This window comes from Drosophila nasuta, chromosome 2L (assembly GCF_023558535.2).
Source record: "Drosophila nasuta strain 15112-1781.00 chromosome 2L, ASM2355853v1, whole genome shotgun sequence".
Taxonomy (NCBI): Eukaryota; Metazoa; Arthropoda; class Insecta; order Diptera; family Drosophilidae; genus Drosophila; species Drosophila nasuta.
In genome coordinates, this window is record NC_083455.1 from 3849795 (window position 1) to 3867639 (window position 17845).

General features: G+C 39.3%; 1 protein-coding gene across 1 annotated transcript in view; it reads right to left on the bottom strand.

The window, feature by feature from the left end:
• Nucleotides 1–17845, bottom strand: part of LOC132798787 (LIM/homeobox protein Lhx3) — a 33228-nt gene that overhangs the window by 5074 nt on the left and 10309 nt on the right. The window lies entirely within an intron of this gene.

Below are 17845 nucleotides of genomic sequence, written 5' to 3' on the forward strand. Positions count from 1 at the left end.
ATTGCATTGTAACACATTTGCTTTTGCTTTTATCTCTCGCTGTGTATGTGTATATGTGTGCGTTTCAGTTTTTCATTTTATCTGCGCGTATGTGTATGTGTGTATTTGCTTTTTGTATTTGTGCCTGGGATTGGTTGTTTTGTGTGCGTCGACGTTGCGCCGTCGCCTGAACTTTTCGGGGAGTGGTCTCAAAGCTTTTTCAGCATTTTTCGCTCACTCGCTTTGCTATCTTATCTCGCTGTCTCTGTCTTGCGAACTTGTACGTCGTGTACTAAAAATATACATAAACATGTTTGGCCAAAGAGTGAGCAAGAGAGCGAACAAAAGAGCGAGAGAGAACGAGATGTGGCTGCCATTGCTTTATTGTTGTTAGGATATGTGCTGTTGTTGTGACATTGTTTAGCAGTAAAAATGACCTTAAATTTTTTAAATTTTTGTCTGGTCTTCTGGTGTCTATGCAGTCAGTCCAGCCGTCTATCGGTCTATCGACTGGTCTACGGAAAAACACACACAAATTTATTTCAACTGTTTTTCGCTTCATTCGCTTGCAGTCGACGTTGATTGACATTTTTGAGTTTTGATGGCACTTTTGCAATGCAATGAGAGGATATGCCGAAAATCTGTATGTATGTGACCTAACCTCACTTTGCCGGTTGAGCTTTTTGACTGGCTTTTGGGACTTTAAAGTAATATACGTAATTATGTATAAACACAAATAATAAACGATCAATAAATTATGGGCACGTAATGCAGTTGCCATTTTTGCTATGTAAAAATTATGGTATACTTTCAGGTAACTATTCTGACAAAAGAAATAAATGGATAAGTTGTCAAATAGGTAGAAGATGCTTTGAAGCATTTAAGTCGCTTTATTAAAATAAATAACATTATATGGTAATCCGATACATATACATACATACATATGTATGTATATTTGTAGCCGGAGATGGTTGGTGAATGCGGTCGCAATCGAAGGCGTCTGAATTGATGTTGTAATTGTGTGAAATGCGTGAACAGAGGAGGCAAAAGCTCACACAAACATAAACAGCAACACTTGCTGAGTACGTGTGGTATGCGGTATGTGTGTGTGTGTATATAGGTGTAAGCTTAGGTTCAGGGGCACGCAGATGTTGGTTTGAGTCGAGCTGTTGAATGAGGTTTAAATATGCCAGAAGCCTCAAAGGCAGCCGTGAAATGTGCACCAAAAGCTGGCTAAACATTCTACGTCTTTTGCTTTATATATTTACATACATACATACATAGGAAAAGATGTACACATGTAAAAATGCATGTTTGCATGTATGTACATATGTATGTATGTATGCGTGGCTTAGCAGCTTTTTCAGCTACTCTTTCGCTTTCCCCAACTCTCTTTCTCACTGCTTTGTTTATGCATAACAGAAGAGGAGTTGCTGAGGATGCAGCGTATCAAACATTCATATGGCCCAAAAATGGCATTTGGTAGTGGACACGCTGCCAGCTTGTTGCATAATCACAACATGCCAAAAGACAAAATGCACACAGAGTCGCAGCTAGCAAAACGTTCGTATTATTGGGTTGAGAGAAACACCCACATGCGTTGTACAACACTAGCTAGGACAGCAAGAACAGCAAGAAGAGCAAACAACAGCAACAACAATGATATTACAGGATCTAGGCGTTGCGCAGTCGAAAAACAGACAGGGCGGCAATGTGTGGCGGGCGACGGGGCGGAGCGTGGAACGCCCATCAAAATGGCTGGTCATCGCCAAAGTTACTTGGGCTTTACTCTGTCTTGTTGCTGACGTTCAAACTTGAAAGCGACCGTTGTGTGCGACTTGGAAGCTTTCGCTTATTTTGCTGGACTTTGCGTCTTTCGCCACACTTAAAAGTAAGTCGCACGTACATTTGTATATATATGTGTGTGTCTACAATGCGTGCATGTGTATAAGTAATTGAGCATAAGCACAGACACAGCAGTTGTTAGCTTATGCAATTAACAAAACTTCTATTTATGTGCAGGGTCTGCATATCGACAGTGGGGTCGAAAATATTTTGAACACTCGCCATAATCATAAATTCATTCATTTATCTGCATGAATTTAAGTATTTATGAGACTTAAGGCATTGTTAGCAAGTAATCTTTACAATTTTTAACTATTTTGAATATTTGACAATCCTAGTTAATGCTGCTAAGCACATCTTTTTTGATATTTGTTATCAATTGCTTCACAAAAGAGAGCAGCACAAATTAAAGCATTTACAAACAGTTTTATTCAAAGCGTTTAAGCTCTATTTATAATTTAAATGCGTTTGAATTCATAATCATGGTTCAGAAATAAATTTGCGAGCTTGCACTTGAAGTGTTTTAGTGTCTAAGATAGAAGAAATTATAGAAAAGTTTAAGTCTGCGAAATATCTACAATTATGTTAAAAATTAATACTATTTGTGTTCTGTAATTGATGTTTGAATTCTGCGATAATAATAAGAAACATGTTTCTATACATCTCAATTATGTGTACAACTCAATTAAGAAGTATCAATCGATTATTCCGTGCAAGCAGATTATATATTAGAAACAACTTTTTTGGAGTAACTATCGTAATGCAGTTAGTATCTGTTATTAGTCGGGCATTATATTTAGTTATTAAGCTGACAGGTTAATTATCCGTGGGCAACCCTTTCGAGTCCTTGACAAGTTGCTATTTAGAAGTGCTCACACACACACACACACACACACACACACACACACTCACATACGAATAGTAGAAATGTTTGTAATCAAGAGAGGATAGATATTAAATGGTATACTAGTATAGTGGGGACTGGGATATGTAACTCCGCCTATTCCATTAGTCGTAAAGCAAACAAAAGACCCATTTAGATAACAGTCAGTCTGTCGCTTTGCCGGTCGCAGCTTAAATTCATAATCATAATAGAAGTGGAGGATATTTATAGAGTCTCCCATATACTCTCTATATATATACATATATATATATATTTATCGAGTCGTACATAAGTGTGTCCAGGATGTCCAGCGAAAAGTTATTACGCAATGACCGATGCACTCAAAAAAAGAAGAAAAAAACCAAAACAGAAATAGAAAAAGGGGTAAGCTCCGACCCCGATGTCGACCCCAAGCCGATAGACATCGTTCCGGGGTTCGAGGCAGGCATAGAGCAAAATGCCCGATAAAACATTGAAAGCACTCCAAAGGCATTAATAATACGACACCAGGTTGGGTCGTTTGTTGCGGGTGGCGGGTGGAGAATGGCGGGGGGATGAATAGGGGCAGACACTTTACGTGTATGTGTGCGTGTGTGTGTGTGGTTGGGCAGGGGGATGGTAAATGGACACACGTGAACTTTACACCTTCGTCTGGCAGCGTGGACGCGCACTCCTTTTTAGAATGATGGTTGGTTGTTGCCTCATCGCGTGTCCGCCAGTCGTTTGCGTTTGCGTTTGCTGCGCCACATGCCACACGCATCCATTAGGATTCAAATTGCGCACGCGGTGGCATCGGCCGCGTTTTTATGCGCTTTTGGCTTTTTGCCTTTCAGTTTTTATTTCTGGCCTTCAGCCTGCCGCGGGGTGGTGGCATGTGGCACGAAGCAGGAGGGCAACCATTGCACGCTTTGCCACTTTGCATAAGAAAAACGGCGGCGTCATCTGCACGCCTCGAGTAACTAAGCGAGGACTACGGGCGGCAATCGTGACCCCGTCCGCATATTATCTAATTAGAGGCACTTCAAAACATTACAAAAACTTTTGCCATTTGAGGGCAGCGAAATAAGTGACTTGTACTCCAATAAAAAAACAAACAGCTACAAAAACGAGCAACAACCATAACAACAAAGCATTGACACTAGGCAATGGTCAGGACTATTTGGCTTGAATCTGTTTTGTTTTGTTTTGGCTATTCAGCGGTTGCGCCAAAAAGCTTACACCAAAAAGTTTTGCAAAATGTGTTCTAATTGCCGTTGGATAGTATTTTAACAGGAATTCAAGTTCATCTTGTATTTAATAAGTATACGCCTAATTTGTACAATAAAATTATTTAAAATTCTTAAGGTTCAACACAAACTTTATTGCAATAATTGGGCTATTGAAATAATTATATTTTTATACCCTCTACTCATAGGGTAGAAGGGTATTACAACTTTGTGCCTCCTGAAAAATGAAGTAACAGGCAGAAGGAGGCATTTCCGACCCTATAAAGTATATATATTCTTTTTCAGCATCAACAGCCGAGATGATATGTCCAGCCATGTCCGTCTGTATGAACACCTAGATTTTAGAGGCTATTAAAGATAGAGCTATAATTTTCGACAGCACTTGTTATATTTGCACGCCGATCAAGATCAAACCAGATCAAATCAGATCAAATTTTTGATACGCCCACTTCCGTTCCCGAAAATCGATAAAACCAAAGAACAAACATAATTTTGTAGCTAGAGTCGATGTCAGGTACTTACAATAATAACTATAGTCTATATAATTTTTGAATATTTAGTTATTAGATACAAATTTTAAAAGTTTTAGAGTTAAAGAATTACTTTGGGTTTTAGTTGTTTTCTGGTATATTTTGCACTCTTTGGTACGAGTATAATTTGATTATAGTAGTTTAAATATACCAAATATAGCCTGTGGTATATATTTTAGAACATTTTTGCGGTATATTAATTTGGTATATTTGAAAATGTATACCGCACTGTTTTGTTTTTATTTATAATGGATAGCGGGTATCTCACAGTCGAGCACACTCGGTTTCTTACTTGTTAACAAAATCTTTATTTCAATACTAAGATGTTTAGCAATGCTATTCAAATGATTTAATTTTTTCTTTCATATTATATTACAATCTATTTCTTTGTGACCTTTATTCTTAAATTATCTCAACGATTGTATAGAGAAAATAAACAGGAATTTAAAATGTTGATTACATTAAGAGAAGTGCAAGGCAATAAACATCTCGCATATTTGAAACAGACGGATCATCTAAAATGTACAACTAATGCAAACGATTAATATGTTCAATTACAGAGAAAATATTTAAATTATTATTATTTGTTTTAAGAGTACTATTCAAGAATGTCCGACTTTCAAAAAAAAAGCGTGATATTTAAATATCTGAATTATAAGAACATGTTGCAACCGTTTTATAGTTTATTTGTCATTTGACTTGTGAAAAAAATATCATTTAAATATAATCAAATACTAAATAAGTCATCTGTCAGATATTTGGAATATTCACTGTTAAATAAGTAATTAAAAAATCAAAAACTTTAATTCCAGCTATAATAATCTGAAGTAATTAAAATATTTTTTTGGTTTAGCAATTGTTGCACACATCAGGGTATTCAATGTTTTTTCTGTTACTTCCACATAAATTTGTCATTTAAAGAGAAACGATTTATGGAATTTGCTAATGCTGTCATGCTGCCTGTTTGATGACCCTTGACCAAACTCCCTGTTTTGGATTTGGGTAATCAAATTGAGAACACTTTCGCGAATTGTGACAAATGCTTGAAGCGCTTTTTGGGCTCTTGCTAGCGCGCATAGTATAAACTATTTATCATAAAAGTGCGAGCCGCAGAGTGTGTGGATGAGGGAAGCGGAGGCAGAGAGGGAGTGGCAGGGGGGCGGGTTGGTAACGCCCATTTAACGCAGCGCCCAGGCAACGCATCTGTTCCAAAGCATTTATCAAAATGTCAATGCAGCACTTAACCAAATCCATTAAGTAACTCCATGGGCACTCGCACCCAACCAACCAACCAACGAACCAACCAGCCAACGGAACAAGCAACCAACTCGATGGTTGCCCGACCGCCCACTCAGTCAGTCAGTCAGTCAGTCAGTAAGTGAGGGAGTCATTCAGTCAGTCAGTCAGTCAGCTTTTCAGTTTGTCATGCGTTCATTCATCTATTCATTGGCCATAAAAAGCGCGCAAGGCAACCGCCCGCTTCGTTCATTGTGAACCGAGCTCAACCATTCCCTCCTTCTCTCATTCTACCTCTCTCTCTGCCTCTCTGTCTCGCTCCTCCTGCTTTCTCTTTCTGTGTGAGTTCGGCGAGTAAATGCGTCCATTTAGCGGCAAACAAGCGACAGATCCGCTTGTAATCCTTTAAGTGTATGCAGTGGCAGTGGCATTGGGAATGGTCCTCTCCTCTCCTCTCGTCTCTTATCCTTTCCATTCCTCCCCCTTTAGCCCGCGGCAGGCAGGCAGGGGGAGGCGGGACACAACGAGAGTCTCGTTCTGGTGACAGCAAGTGCAATAATTTGTTTGCAGTTTTCCCCGTTAAGTGCTCTATTTTGTACAAATGGAAACATCACAGCGATAACCTCACCAAATGCCAGAAAGAAGCAAAGAAAGCCACGACTGCCGAACGCTGCAAGGACTAAAGGACGACGGCGACAAGCAGAGCGAATTGTATAAAGGCGACTCTCAGTGTGCGTGGCGTGTTCAAGGGGTTCTCTGAGTGTTGAGTGATATCTTGCCGCTCTTGTTGTTCCTGTTCGTTGGTGTTTTTGTTGTTATTTCCCTAACGAAATCAATTCAACAAAGTCAAACAAAAGGCGCTGAGGGGTGACGTACTGCCTCACACACAAACACACACACACACATACATTTACTTAGAAAAAAACACACATGATATTATCCTGTGTTCTGATAAAGTCAAATGCTAGTCTGGAATCTATAGTACAGTGGGCAACAAACACATATTTCAGAGAAATTAGTTGCTTTCAATTAAAATGTTTCTTTAAATTTGCAATTAAGAAACACGAAAAACATTTAAACTTTTTAAACAGATTTTCATAAAAAAAAAAATTGGAAATGGAATTAATAACATTGAACAAATAAATGGAATTAATAACTTTGAGCATATAATGCTAATTCCATAAAGCGAAAAGATAGTTTTATATTGGACTTATAGATCCTTTTTGTAAAATTCCTATAAAAAAATGATCAAGCTGAAACAGAAGATTGATTTTAGTCCTTAATTTGATTCCCCTTAGTGAGCAATATATCATTAGTCATTCCGTTATTCTGAATCAATGATAAATTATCTGACAGGAAGTGATAAAAAATGCTCAAGACTGGTTAAAGTTCCGATTTCATTTACAATCCTATAAGCAGGAATTCAGAATTTTCCACTTATATAAGAATTTCACTTTAGTGGTAAAGTTTAGTAATCCCTGCACTCTTCAGGCGAAAAGATTGCTTAAGTCGCTTTATTAACCATATATGGTATGCCTGCTCGTATGTCGAAATGCAACCAGTTGTGGGCTGTTAATATCGACAGTGGGCAGTGTAACAGTTATGATGAAATCCCCTCGTTTGTATCGATGGATCTTTCGAACCGCGCTTTGGTTTTGAGGACAACCCCCGAGTCAGATGGGTCGGGGTAGCTATCGCATTGGCTTTGCTGGCATTGATGACATATTGGTGTGTTCTGTTCTGTGGCCATGTTGCTGCATCCCTTCAGCAAGAGAGCAAGAAAGCAAGAGCAAGGGGAAGGAAGCAATTCAGTTAAGGTTGAATGCCTGGTACTTTGCTCTACATACCATTGTTAATGTTGAGCGTTAATGCTTTTAATGTAATAAAAACATTTGGAACGTTTAGGGGCGTTTATCGAACCGGGGACACCTTCATCATAACAATTCAAAGAGGAAATGTGGGCTGGGCTCTCACTTGTTGCTGGGAACTCTGGTTCTGGCCTGTGGTCGTTTATGTCACTTGGAGCTGTAGCTGCCTTTGAAGTCAGGTCTTAGTCCAAGAAGACAGCGTTGATTGCCTGGCGGTGCCAATGCCGACAGCAGCAGCTGTGCATATTTCCAACTGATTCAAGGAAGGGGTTTCCAACAAGCTGCTCATGAATAATGTTAGCCGCACCCAAAAACCCAACCGAAGCCAAGCCAAGCCATATAGGAGGAGATGGCACTCCTCAACAAGGATACGAGGATATAAGGGGATACGAGTGCAGACAGCCAGGCAAGTTTATTGTTAAACAAAAATGGGTAAGCCATAAAACTCGGCACTTGGAACTCGAGGCTAAGGCCTCGCCGTGTATGGAAGTCGAGCCATGGCATTTAACCTCTGCCCCCTAGCTCTCTACTTTCTACTCTTACCCCTAACCCCGACCATTATGACGGGGTGTAAAATTTCGTAAAATACAAAACTGCTACTTTTTTATGGCAGTGTGAAGAAGTTTTGCTACAATATGTTGCTGATTATGCCGCTGGGATTAAGTGTCAGTGAGTCTCGGTGCTCGGTTGCTCAGTTCGCCAGCTCGCCAGCTCTCTAGCCAGTGAGTTCGCAGCTTGACGCAACCCGGCTGCATAATGACCTTAATCAATTTGAAGCAGCAAAGCAACCCTCTGGCGAAAATGAGAAAACTACTGCGCGACTTTGAAAATAGTCTGTCAGACGCTGCCTTAGAGCCTGTCCAAACTGTTGCACAGTTCATGGACAGCACTTAACTTTGTTTATATTGATAGAGCAGACGGGTACGGGGGCGAAAACGCGAAAGGAAACGGGAACGGAGTCGGGTGTTTGGATATGGATATCGATAGACGTGGATTGTGAATTGGTAGTGAAATTGTTGCTGCGGCTTATGGCTACAAGTAAACTAACGCTGCAATAAAAACTAACTCGCCTCGCTCATCCAACCCCCAATGAAACTAGAGACGAGCCAAAGCACTTGGGTTGGGCCAACCGCCAGCATTTCCTAAGTATAATTCTCTGTCTGTCTGAATGTCCGCTTGTGTCTGTATCTGTATCTGTATGTCCGACTGTTGAGTGGTCCTCAACATCCCAGCACGCGACTGGACGCATGCACGCAATGATGGATATCAATTATTGGTTCTGTTTGCACGCAGCGAAATTGTAGCTGCGTGGAAAATTGTTGCCTGCTGCCTGAAAATGGAAATGGTAGTGGTAAAAAAGCAGCAGGCAGCAGGCAGCAAAGTCATGCCGTCAGCTGACTATCCGATTAGTCGCATCTTAAGTTTCCGTGCAATTGGCAAGGTGAGTGAGCCCTACAGGAGGAGGCCCTACAAAAGGCGTGCGAGCATCGCACTTGACTTGGCAAGTGAAAGCGATCAGTACGTGCACGTGCCTGCAATTAAAGCAAACTTGCAACAGTAACTCAATATGCAAAAGGCGGACGCACCCGAAGTGCCCCATTCTACAACCTTTTTGTCGAGTTGTGTCAAGTGGAGTGAGTAGCAAGTGGTCTCTGTCATGCCACAATTAGGCCGTGTTAACACGAACTCTGTAACATTGCTGTTGCTGCTGCTCATAACCGTTAACCGTTAACGGCTAAGAGGGTCGGGCCTAAACACCTGCGCGTGTCGTCTGCCCCACAAGAGGAACAACCATCGTTGTCTTAACCAGATAACTGCCCATTGCCACGACGAGGTTCATTTCCATTAACCGGCAAAAGGCGTTTAAGTTAATAGCATGGCTGAAGCGACCCCAACGATGGCCCCATTCTTGTTGTTCTCCTCGTTGCACTTTAGCTTTGCCACTTTTAGTGTTTCATAATTAAAAACGTTGCTCGTTACGTATACGTGCCGGTGTGCGGGTGTCTGTGTCCTTCTGAGTGTGTGTATGTGTGTGTGAGTGTTTGTGTCGCCCGCCTTCTCATGTAATATTTAGCCAAAGAAAATCTGTCGCCATCTGCAGCTGCGCCATTTTGTTGTTGTTGTTGTTGTTGTTGTTTCTACCTTTACCTTTGCCAAGGTGAATTTCTTTTTGGGCACCTTTTAATGCGTTTGCTTTTAATTCCGTACGAAGCACTTACGGCCTTACCACAGCAGTCACAACAGCAACAACAACAACAACCACACAGAGGCTGACTAAGTAAATGGCAAAAAAAAAATAACAACAGGAAATATAAAAAAAGAACAGAAAAGCAAATGCCGTGACTTGCTGTTTGCCGCTTGGTCTTTGGCTCGTTTTTATTATGCCTATTATAATTTACTTTATGCATGTGTCTCTGGCTCTTGCGCTTTTTGTCTGGTTGAGCTTTTGCGGATGCTTTCTAAGCTTTTCTTAGGCCATTGCAGCAATATGTTAATTGCTTGCGGTCGAACGAGGTGCAAAGAAATTGCATATGCACAGGAACAAAGCGAAAGAGCGAGAGAAAGCGAGAGACGGAGTGCAAGCAAGCGAACTAAAAAAGAGAGCGATCAGCTTTTGAGAGCGCTCTTTGAGCACTCCGTTGTCATTTATTTTGCGCATTATTTAAAGCTTCTGACTCAATTGATTATTTGCTACAGTTTAATGCCGATAATTGCAGATTTAGATTTATATGCACGTAATAAGATTACAGCCTAAATTAAAAAAGAAAAACAAAATAGTTTTTATTTATAGTTTAATAGCACATTGTAGATAATTTAATCGTTGTGCGTAGAGAATGGATTGGCAATTATCAATTTCATACAATTACAGTACGCACAAGGAAATTGCGTACAATTTCAAGTTAATCGTAAAATAAAGTGTGTTTAGATTTCTTTGAAAATAAATGCATTCTATACAATTATTGAAAAATTTGTTATTTATTCGATTTTTATGTTTTTATAAATATCTATAATTTAGGCGCACATAAATGTGTTGAAGACTGTAAAAATAAAAAATTTTGTGTTAGTTGTGTCTGTTAAATCGATATTTCACTGTATATATTCATCGACAATATACTGTACACTTAGTAATTGTCAGAAATTACATCATGTAATTGCACAAAATTCTATATAAATATATAGTTTATTTGTTCTGAAACTTAAAATTAAAAATGCAAAATTTCTGAGCCAATAGATTTTTATTTCGAATGAAAACTTTCAGATAAACGCATAATGCTAGCTTTAAAATGGAATTACTCGATGTTTATCAAAAATATAAATATACCACAAAAATACTACAATATATAAATGGCTATATTTGGTATATTGACATATTACTATATTTAAATAAGTGTAACTTTTATAATTTCGATCGCAACTAAATTTTCAGGAATCATAAAAAATATAGATATTAATATTTGTACTTAAACATAATTGCATAATTTGAATTTATCAATGAAATACGTCAAAAATTATCTAAAATATACATTTGAATAGTTTTCCCCACATAGCTATGCATAATACATACTATGAGTGTATAGGTATTTGCCTTGACTTCGTTGCCTTTGTTTGTGGGATTGTGCTCGCACATAAGCTGAATGCTACGTCACTACTCATGCCAGCAGTTCTTGCCATAGAAAATGCAAAAATTTGCTTAGGCATTGTGCAAAAGTTGTTGGCCCAGCAAGTGCATAAAAAGGCCGCGGCCAAACCAAAAATGAACTGTCAAATATTTTAGTTGAACAATTTGCGCAGTGGCACAAAAAGCAACGAGTAGCTGCTGCTGCTGCTTCTGGTGCTGCTGGTGCATAAGTAGCAGCTTGTCACGACAATACAACGGCTGTCCGTCCGTCTATTTTGCCATGCCCCCATTTTGCTTTCTCCCCTGCCCTGAGGCTGTGGCAGTAGCTGTGGCTGCGGCTGTGGCTGCCACAACGAAACGAGTGGCAAGTGGATATGCAGCACAATAACTTTTCAATTTCTGGCGCACATTCCAGCTGACGTCCATTAAACAATGGGAGCCGCCACATATATTCTCTTCTCTATTTGCAATTTTCTATTTTTACGCTCGCTTTTGGTTACTTTGCAAAAAAGCATTTTGTTCGCCTTTTTTGTATTTGGCTCTGCATTTGTTTTGTTTAGTTTTTGTTGTTTTTTTTTTCTTCGTTTTGCTGGGCAAACAAAAGGCGCGTTCTCCTCGTTGGCAGCCATTCAAGCGTCAAGCCGACAAGCAGCGCGAACTGGCGAGCTGACCAGCAAGCACCCTTGACCGGGCTATAAAACACACAGCGACAATAGCAGCAGCAACAACAACAACTATAAGAGCCAGGGAAAATGGGAAAGTCAAAGACGACGACGACGACGAAGACGACGTTGATGACATGGAAAAGGACCAAGTCCTGCCTCCCACATGGTTACATAGTCGTATACTTGTTTTCAATTTTGAGTGCTGTGGCCATCAATCGGCCCACTTCGTTGAGCCGCCTTTATGGTTATGCCTGGCCAAGAGAAATGGCCAAATGGCTGCGGTAAGTTTTTCTTTTTCCCATTCTTTTCTCTTTTTTTTGTCGAGTGTATTGTGTCTGAGCTGCAAGTTCATCAAATAGGCAGAGCACAAGCCGAAGCCCAGATACCGAATACGAAATACGGAATACGGGATACTGAGTACGGATTCAGAGGGAACCATTTCACATTCATCGAAGCGCTTCACGACGCGGGAATGACGCAGAAAAGAAAAAGGTTTATTGCGGTCTCTATAAAAATACACACTTGGGGTGATTTCCTTTTGAAGCTAGCACAAAAAAACCTCCTAGCTGTAGTAGGCGGATGGGGCAGGGAGATGGGGCAAGGATGAGGGCGGTTGTGTTCTCTAACGACTTCGTTTCGTGCCCATTTTATTTGCCTGCCTGGCTGCCTGCCTGCTTTGCTGATGCACTGAACTAAGCTGAGCTGCTGCTCAGCTCATGGCTGCCAGGCTGCCATTATCTTGGCTTTGCCCTTATGGGCTTTTGTGTGCGTTTGATGAAGCCAAGATGGCGCCCAAATGGTGAGGTAAATGGGGAGCCCAGACCCTTGTTTGTTGTTGCCGTTGTCGTTGCTAGAATATCAGCCACAAAAAATGGACGTCGCCATATTTATAGAGAGGGAGAAAGAGATTCGCAGTGCGAGCACGAAAGGGACAGAAGAGATTTGCCTAAGGGTTGCATTTGGCTTTGGCTTTGGCTTTGGAGTTGCCGTTGACTTCGATTGCGGTACGGAGAAGGATGGGGAAACGATAGAGGACTGCTCCTTGTTGGCAATTTGGCAGCATCGCATTTACGCAAATACTTTATGCGTTTTGTCAACCAAAACCCTGCACAATTATACCAGTAAATTATGATACTGAATTTCGGTTGTAATGAAAGTTTTGTGAAGGAAATACAGCTACATTGTAAGCAGACAGTGCAGAAAGCGAGCAAACGGACAGAAAGAAAGCATCGACTCAACCCAAATTGAAGCGGATAACTGATGCTTGTCAAGTATTTAACTTAAAAGACACTTTAAAGTTGAAAGGGTCTCTAAAATTGGGGTTCTCTTTAAATTAATGGGCAAGACAACAACAGAGATTTTAAAGAAAACCTTTATAAACTAGGTTTCAGTAACATATTTTTCGTTCAGAAACGAAAGCCATGGACTACAATGGTGTTAAGAATAGATTTTCAATTCGTTCCAGAACTAAAAGTTGTTTTAAAAGAACACTAATACAAAGATGGAGTCGATTACAATATAGTAAGAAATCCTAGAAGAGGTAAATTGATATTAGGCGTGATTTTAAGCATAAATTCTTAAGGTTCTTAGGGAAGTTCTCCCAAAAAAAACATTTATCACATCTTCTATATTTTGATTGTTATTATTTGAATGCCATTATTTTACTTTATCATGCAGCTAGAAAAGAAAACTTAATCTACAACATACCAAATACAATAAGTCCTCTTAATCAAAGCTTTATTGATTTCAGTTTTATATTCATTGATTGTAAGTCCACTTTTCAGTTTATCCCAAATATAATAAGTATTTTATGGGGCTATAGCTCTCATTCTCTCTGTCATCTCTATCGATCGATAATAATAATAATATTCCATCTATGAATCTTGCAACACATTCCCTCTGCTTCTCCTCAATCTCAGTGGCATGCCATTCAATCCGGGTCCGCAATCATCACAACTGCATGGTCACGTGCAAGGCGCCTTGAAGCAGGCTATAAATTTTACTTAGCTGCAAGTTTGCAGTCGAGATTCCGAGCTGAAATTCTCTCGACGTGCAATGGTCGCCATCAACTATTTACGTGAGTGCCACATGACAGGCGCCAATGGAGTGGAGACTGCCACCAAACGTGACCATATTTACTGATGTCTCTCTCCACATATACCACATGCACAAATACATACAATACATATGTATATATATTTATAGTACTTTTGTATGTGCTTGTTATGCACGTTCTGTCAAAAGGCATTTGCTGGCATTTTTTAGGCGCTATTCCCCAATGTGAAGTCTCCTCCCTCTGGACTGCACTTCAAGTGCACTTTGTGTGTCAATTTTTGCGCATTTGTCTACAATTTGAAATATGGACACTAGTAAATTTATTGTCGCAACTCAAAAGCAGTGTTCAATGTGGTAAAGTAGTTGAGGAGGAAACAGAAGCGAATCTGACGGCATTTTCGCACTCAATTAGTTAGATTTGGAGACGTTGAAGGGATTTGTGTCGTTCCATTAAAGTTTTATTCACACAATCGACAATTGCCCGAGGGTTGTGTGTGCTTACTCCTTTGTCCCCCTGCTGATGGCTGTGTTTCTGCCCGACCGATAATAAAAAACAATTTGCCACCCATTGGGCATTAACGACAACAAACGACAACAGCATCTTTCTATCTCTATTCTCGCTCTCTCGTTCTCTCTTTCGCTACGCTTTCTCTCTCACTCTGGGTGTCCACCCTGCCAGGACCTGTTCATCCGGCGTGTTGCGTGCTCGGTGCAGTTTTGTCACAAATGGCAACATATGGCCAAATGGTTGAAGTGCTTTTCGGGTTTAGCAGGCATAGCAATAAAATCATTTTGTTCACTGAACGCTTTCAGCGAGTTGCGAGAGTATTCCATAATTTGCGACATACGTTCAAGTCAATGGCCAGGTCAATAGACCGGACTCCGAGTGGGATTCTGATTCGGCTTCTGATATCGACTCTGACATCGTCAATGCGTCTACAGACTACTTCGAACCCAAGTTCTTGTTGTTGTGTCATGCATTTTGTAAATAAAACCATTTATCTGTTTCACAGCTCTTGATTTTGGCCAGAATATTAAAATTCCCCTGTGTATTATTTTTAGTAGAACATTTTAGTATTCATGAACATTCGATAAACATCAAATTAACTGAGAGATTCTGTTAGCTATAGGTAAAATTTTAAAGTGGCTCAATAAATTAAATACTTAAGCTGCTTACAAGCTTTAGTATTTTGCAGTCCACCGTGCATTTAAATTTATGTTCTATCGACTCTTTTCTATTTTGCTAGGGTTCATATTCTCATGCAGCTTTCTTTATTTGAAATATTTTTTAGAAATAACTTTTTGTTACGATCTTGAGAAACTTCAGTTCCAAAGTGATTCGTGAATTTTATGGACAACTTCTTTCTACCTGAATGAATACGTATTCTTTAAGGTCCAAGTTAATTTGAGAATTAAATCACTTTAATTTTTTAATAAGTTCAGATAGCTGATTGATTGTTGTGCATTCTTATATTGTACTTATTTTTATATATGCTCATTAAGTGAAGTGAAGTTAACTACAATAATGGATTGTAAATGTTTGAATACAAAATAAGGTTTAGTCCAGATTGAATTAAATATTTATACTAAATTTGCTGGATTCAATTCGTACAATTCTTATTTGAGTAGTGGCGAATTTATTTAGTTTAGTTTAGTTATATATTTTAATCTTTAAAAATTGTTAAAGTAAGTCTTGCGTTTATTTTAAGTGATCGGAAATAGATGATTTCTTTACAGAAAGTTCAATAATTTAGCTTACTTAAAAAGATTGCACAAGACTCTGAGTGACTTTGTTGTAGGTTTTGTAATGAAAAGGGATTAGGTCGTCATTGCGGAAGTATTTGTGACGCAATGTTTCAAGAGTGGTGAATTTACATTCTATGAGTAAGTGAGAAGAAGTAGTAAAGTTATTGTATGTTTAATTCAAATTATTTAAATATTATTTTGCACTCTATAAGTATTTCAAAGCTGTTCACAAACTAATATCAGTTTGCATAATCTTTGTGATCTCCGAATTGCTATCTATGCTTTATCGGGCAGTTGGCTGTTATCTAGTCATGCCCTTCTCCTACATTCCTTACTAGGTCAACTTTTGTTAACCGTGAAAGAGATTGCGCTATCAGAAGAGGGTTTCTCGCTGCCGCCGTCGGCGACTTCAAAGCAGCACAAATAGCGTTACTTTAGATTTAATAAGCGATTAGACTATTTGACTAAAATCCAAGTAGCAAGTAGGAGGCCTTACAACAGCCCCCATAATCTCAGATACTCTAGGCGCAATCACAGCCACATTTATGGCACTTCAGTAGGCTCAACTCAGCTGGAGTAGCTGGCATTAGGAGGGTTATGGCTTCCAGTTATACAACTCTTGTTTGACATCTTCAAGTGGGGTTGATAGTTGGAAAGTAGTTCAATATAATGTGTAAATAACGCTAGGAATACAACACATAAACGAAACCAAAGCATAAACCAACTGGCAAACATAACTGTCGGGATCTCTTAGATGTTAGACGCGCTCTTTGCACAACAATCGAAACTGTCTACTCGATAGAGTTAAGAATCTCTCCCTGACTTCTTCGAGGTGTGCGTGTGTGTGTGTGTGTGTGTGTGTTTGGTGTGCGTAGTAGCTGGGAGTTGTTTTTGATTTCGTCAAGAGTGGCAAGAGTGACACTTATCTATTTGCCTAAGGTTGTCGCATTGGAGACGTTAAGCGGGGAGACATAAACCTTAACTTATCGCCCATAAGCTGATAAGCCGACCCGAGTGGCCAATCGATACACTACAATGGGTCGATCTGAAAGAGCACTCTGCGCTCTGGCCGCGTCATGAGCAAGTTTTCTGCAAAAGCAAATGCGAGTGAACTCTAGTTATGAATGGTGATCCATTCTATTTAGTTAAGTGCATGTTAGAGATGTGAGCAATCGATTGCATGTATCGATCGCATTTCTATGATAGCTACTTCATTTTTGTTTATTTTCGGTATTTCGATATTGAATAATTCAAATTACAAATTGTTTATGATTGTTATCGATAGTGAGTCCCTAATTAGAGCATTATTTCTAAAAAGAGAATGTTTAAACGATTCTTTAATTATTATTGATCAGCCTATAATCGAATTGAGGCTAGGAAATTAAAAGATTACTAGACAATAAGTATGAAGTATTTGTATTTAATTTTATACGATTATGAACACCCGTTTTAATACAATATTAATATCGATTAAATATGTATACTTGTTCATATATAGAGCAGCAAGTTAAGGCTGCGATCGCTATAAATTCTCTAATTTCAGTAACCTATACAATTTATTCTTGGGGTACTCGAGCTATCGCTCTAGTGAGTACCACTCATGGGCCTCTCAAAAGCGTGTGGTGCAAATCCCAAGTACTCTACGAGTACTCGTAGCCATACCTAGTATATCATATATTTGTATATACACATACATACGTATTGTATATGTATTTACGAGTGTACCTTCGGGTGTTAGATAAGTTAAGTAATCACGACGATTATTGTTGACTATTGACATAACGAAAATTCGATTGTTTTATAATGACACAGCTCTAAATTTAAACGCACAACCAACATTAACATCAACATGGCCTCAGCTAACATAATTAGTGCACCTGTTAAAATAATATTGCCTGTCTTGAGTCTCGACTCTCGATTCTCGACTTCATTCAATTCGATCAAGCATAATTTGCGGTTGACTTAACGCCCAGAAATCAAAACTCATTCAGGTCTGATGTCCGGTCTCTTTTATGCATGCGCATATTTATTTAAATATAATATCATTGTTGATTGAAAGGTAAACACTACAAATGACGTTACTTGAGGGTGAGAGTATTGAGGGTGCGAACACAACACAAATAAATTCAAAGTCCAAAAGTGAAGTCTAAAAAAAAAAGGTGGAACTGCTGCAAATTCAGTAGCTTGGCCACA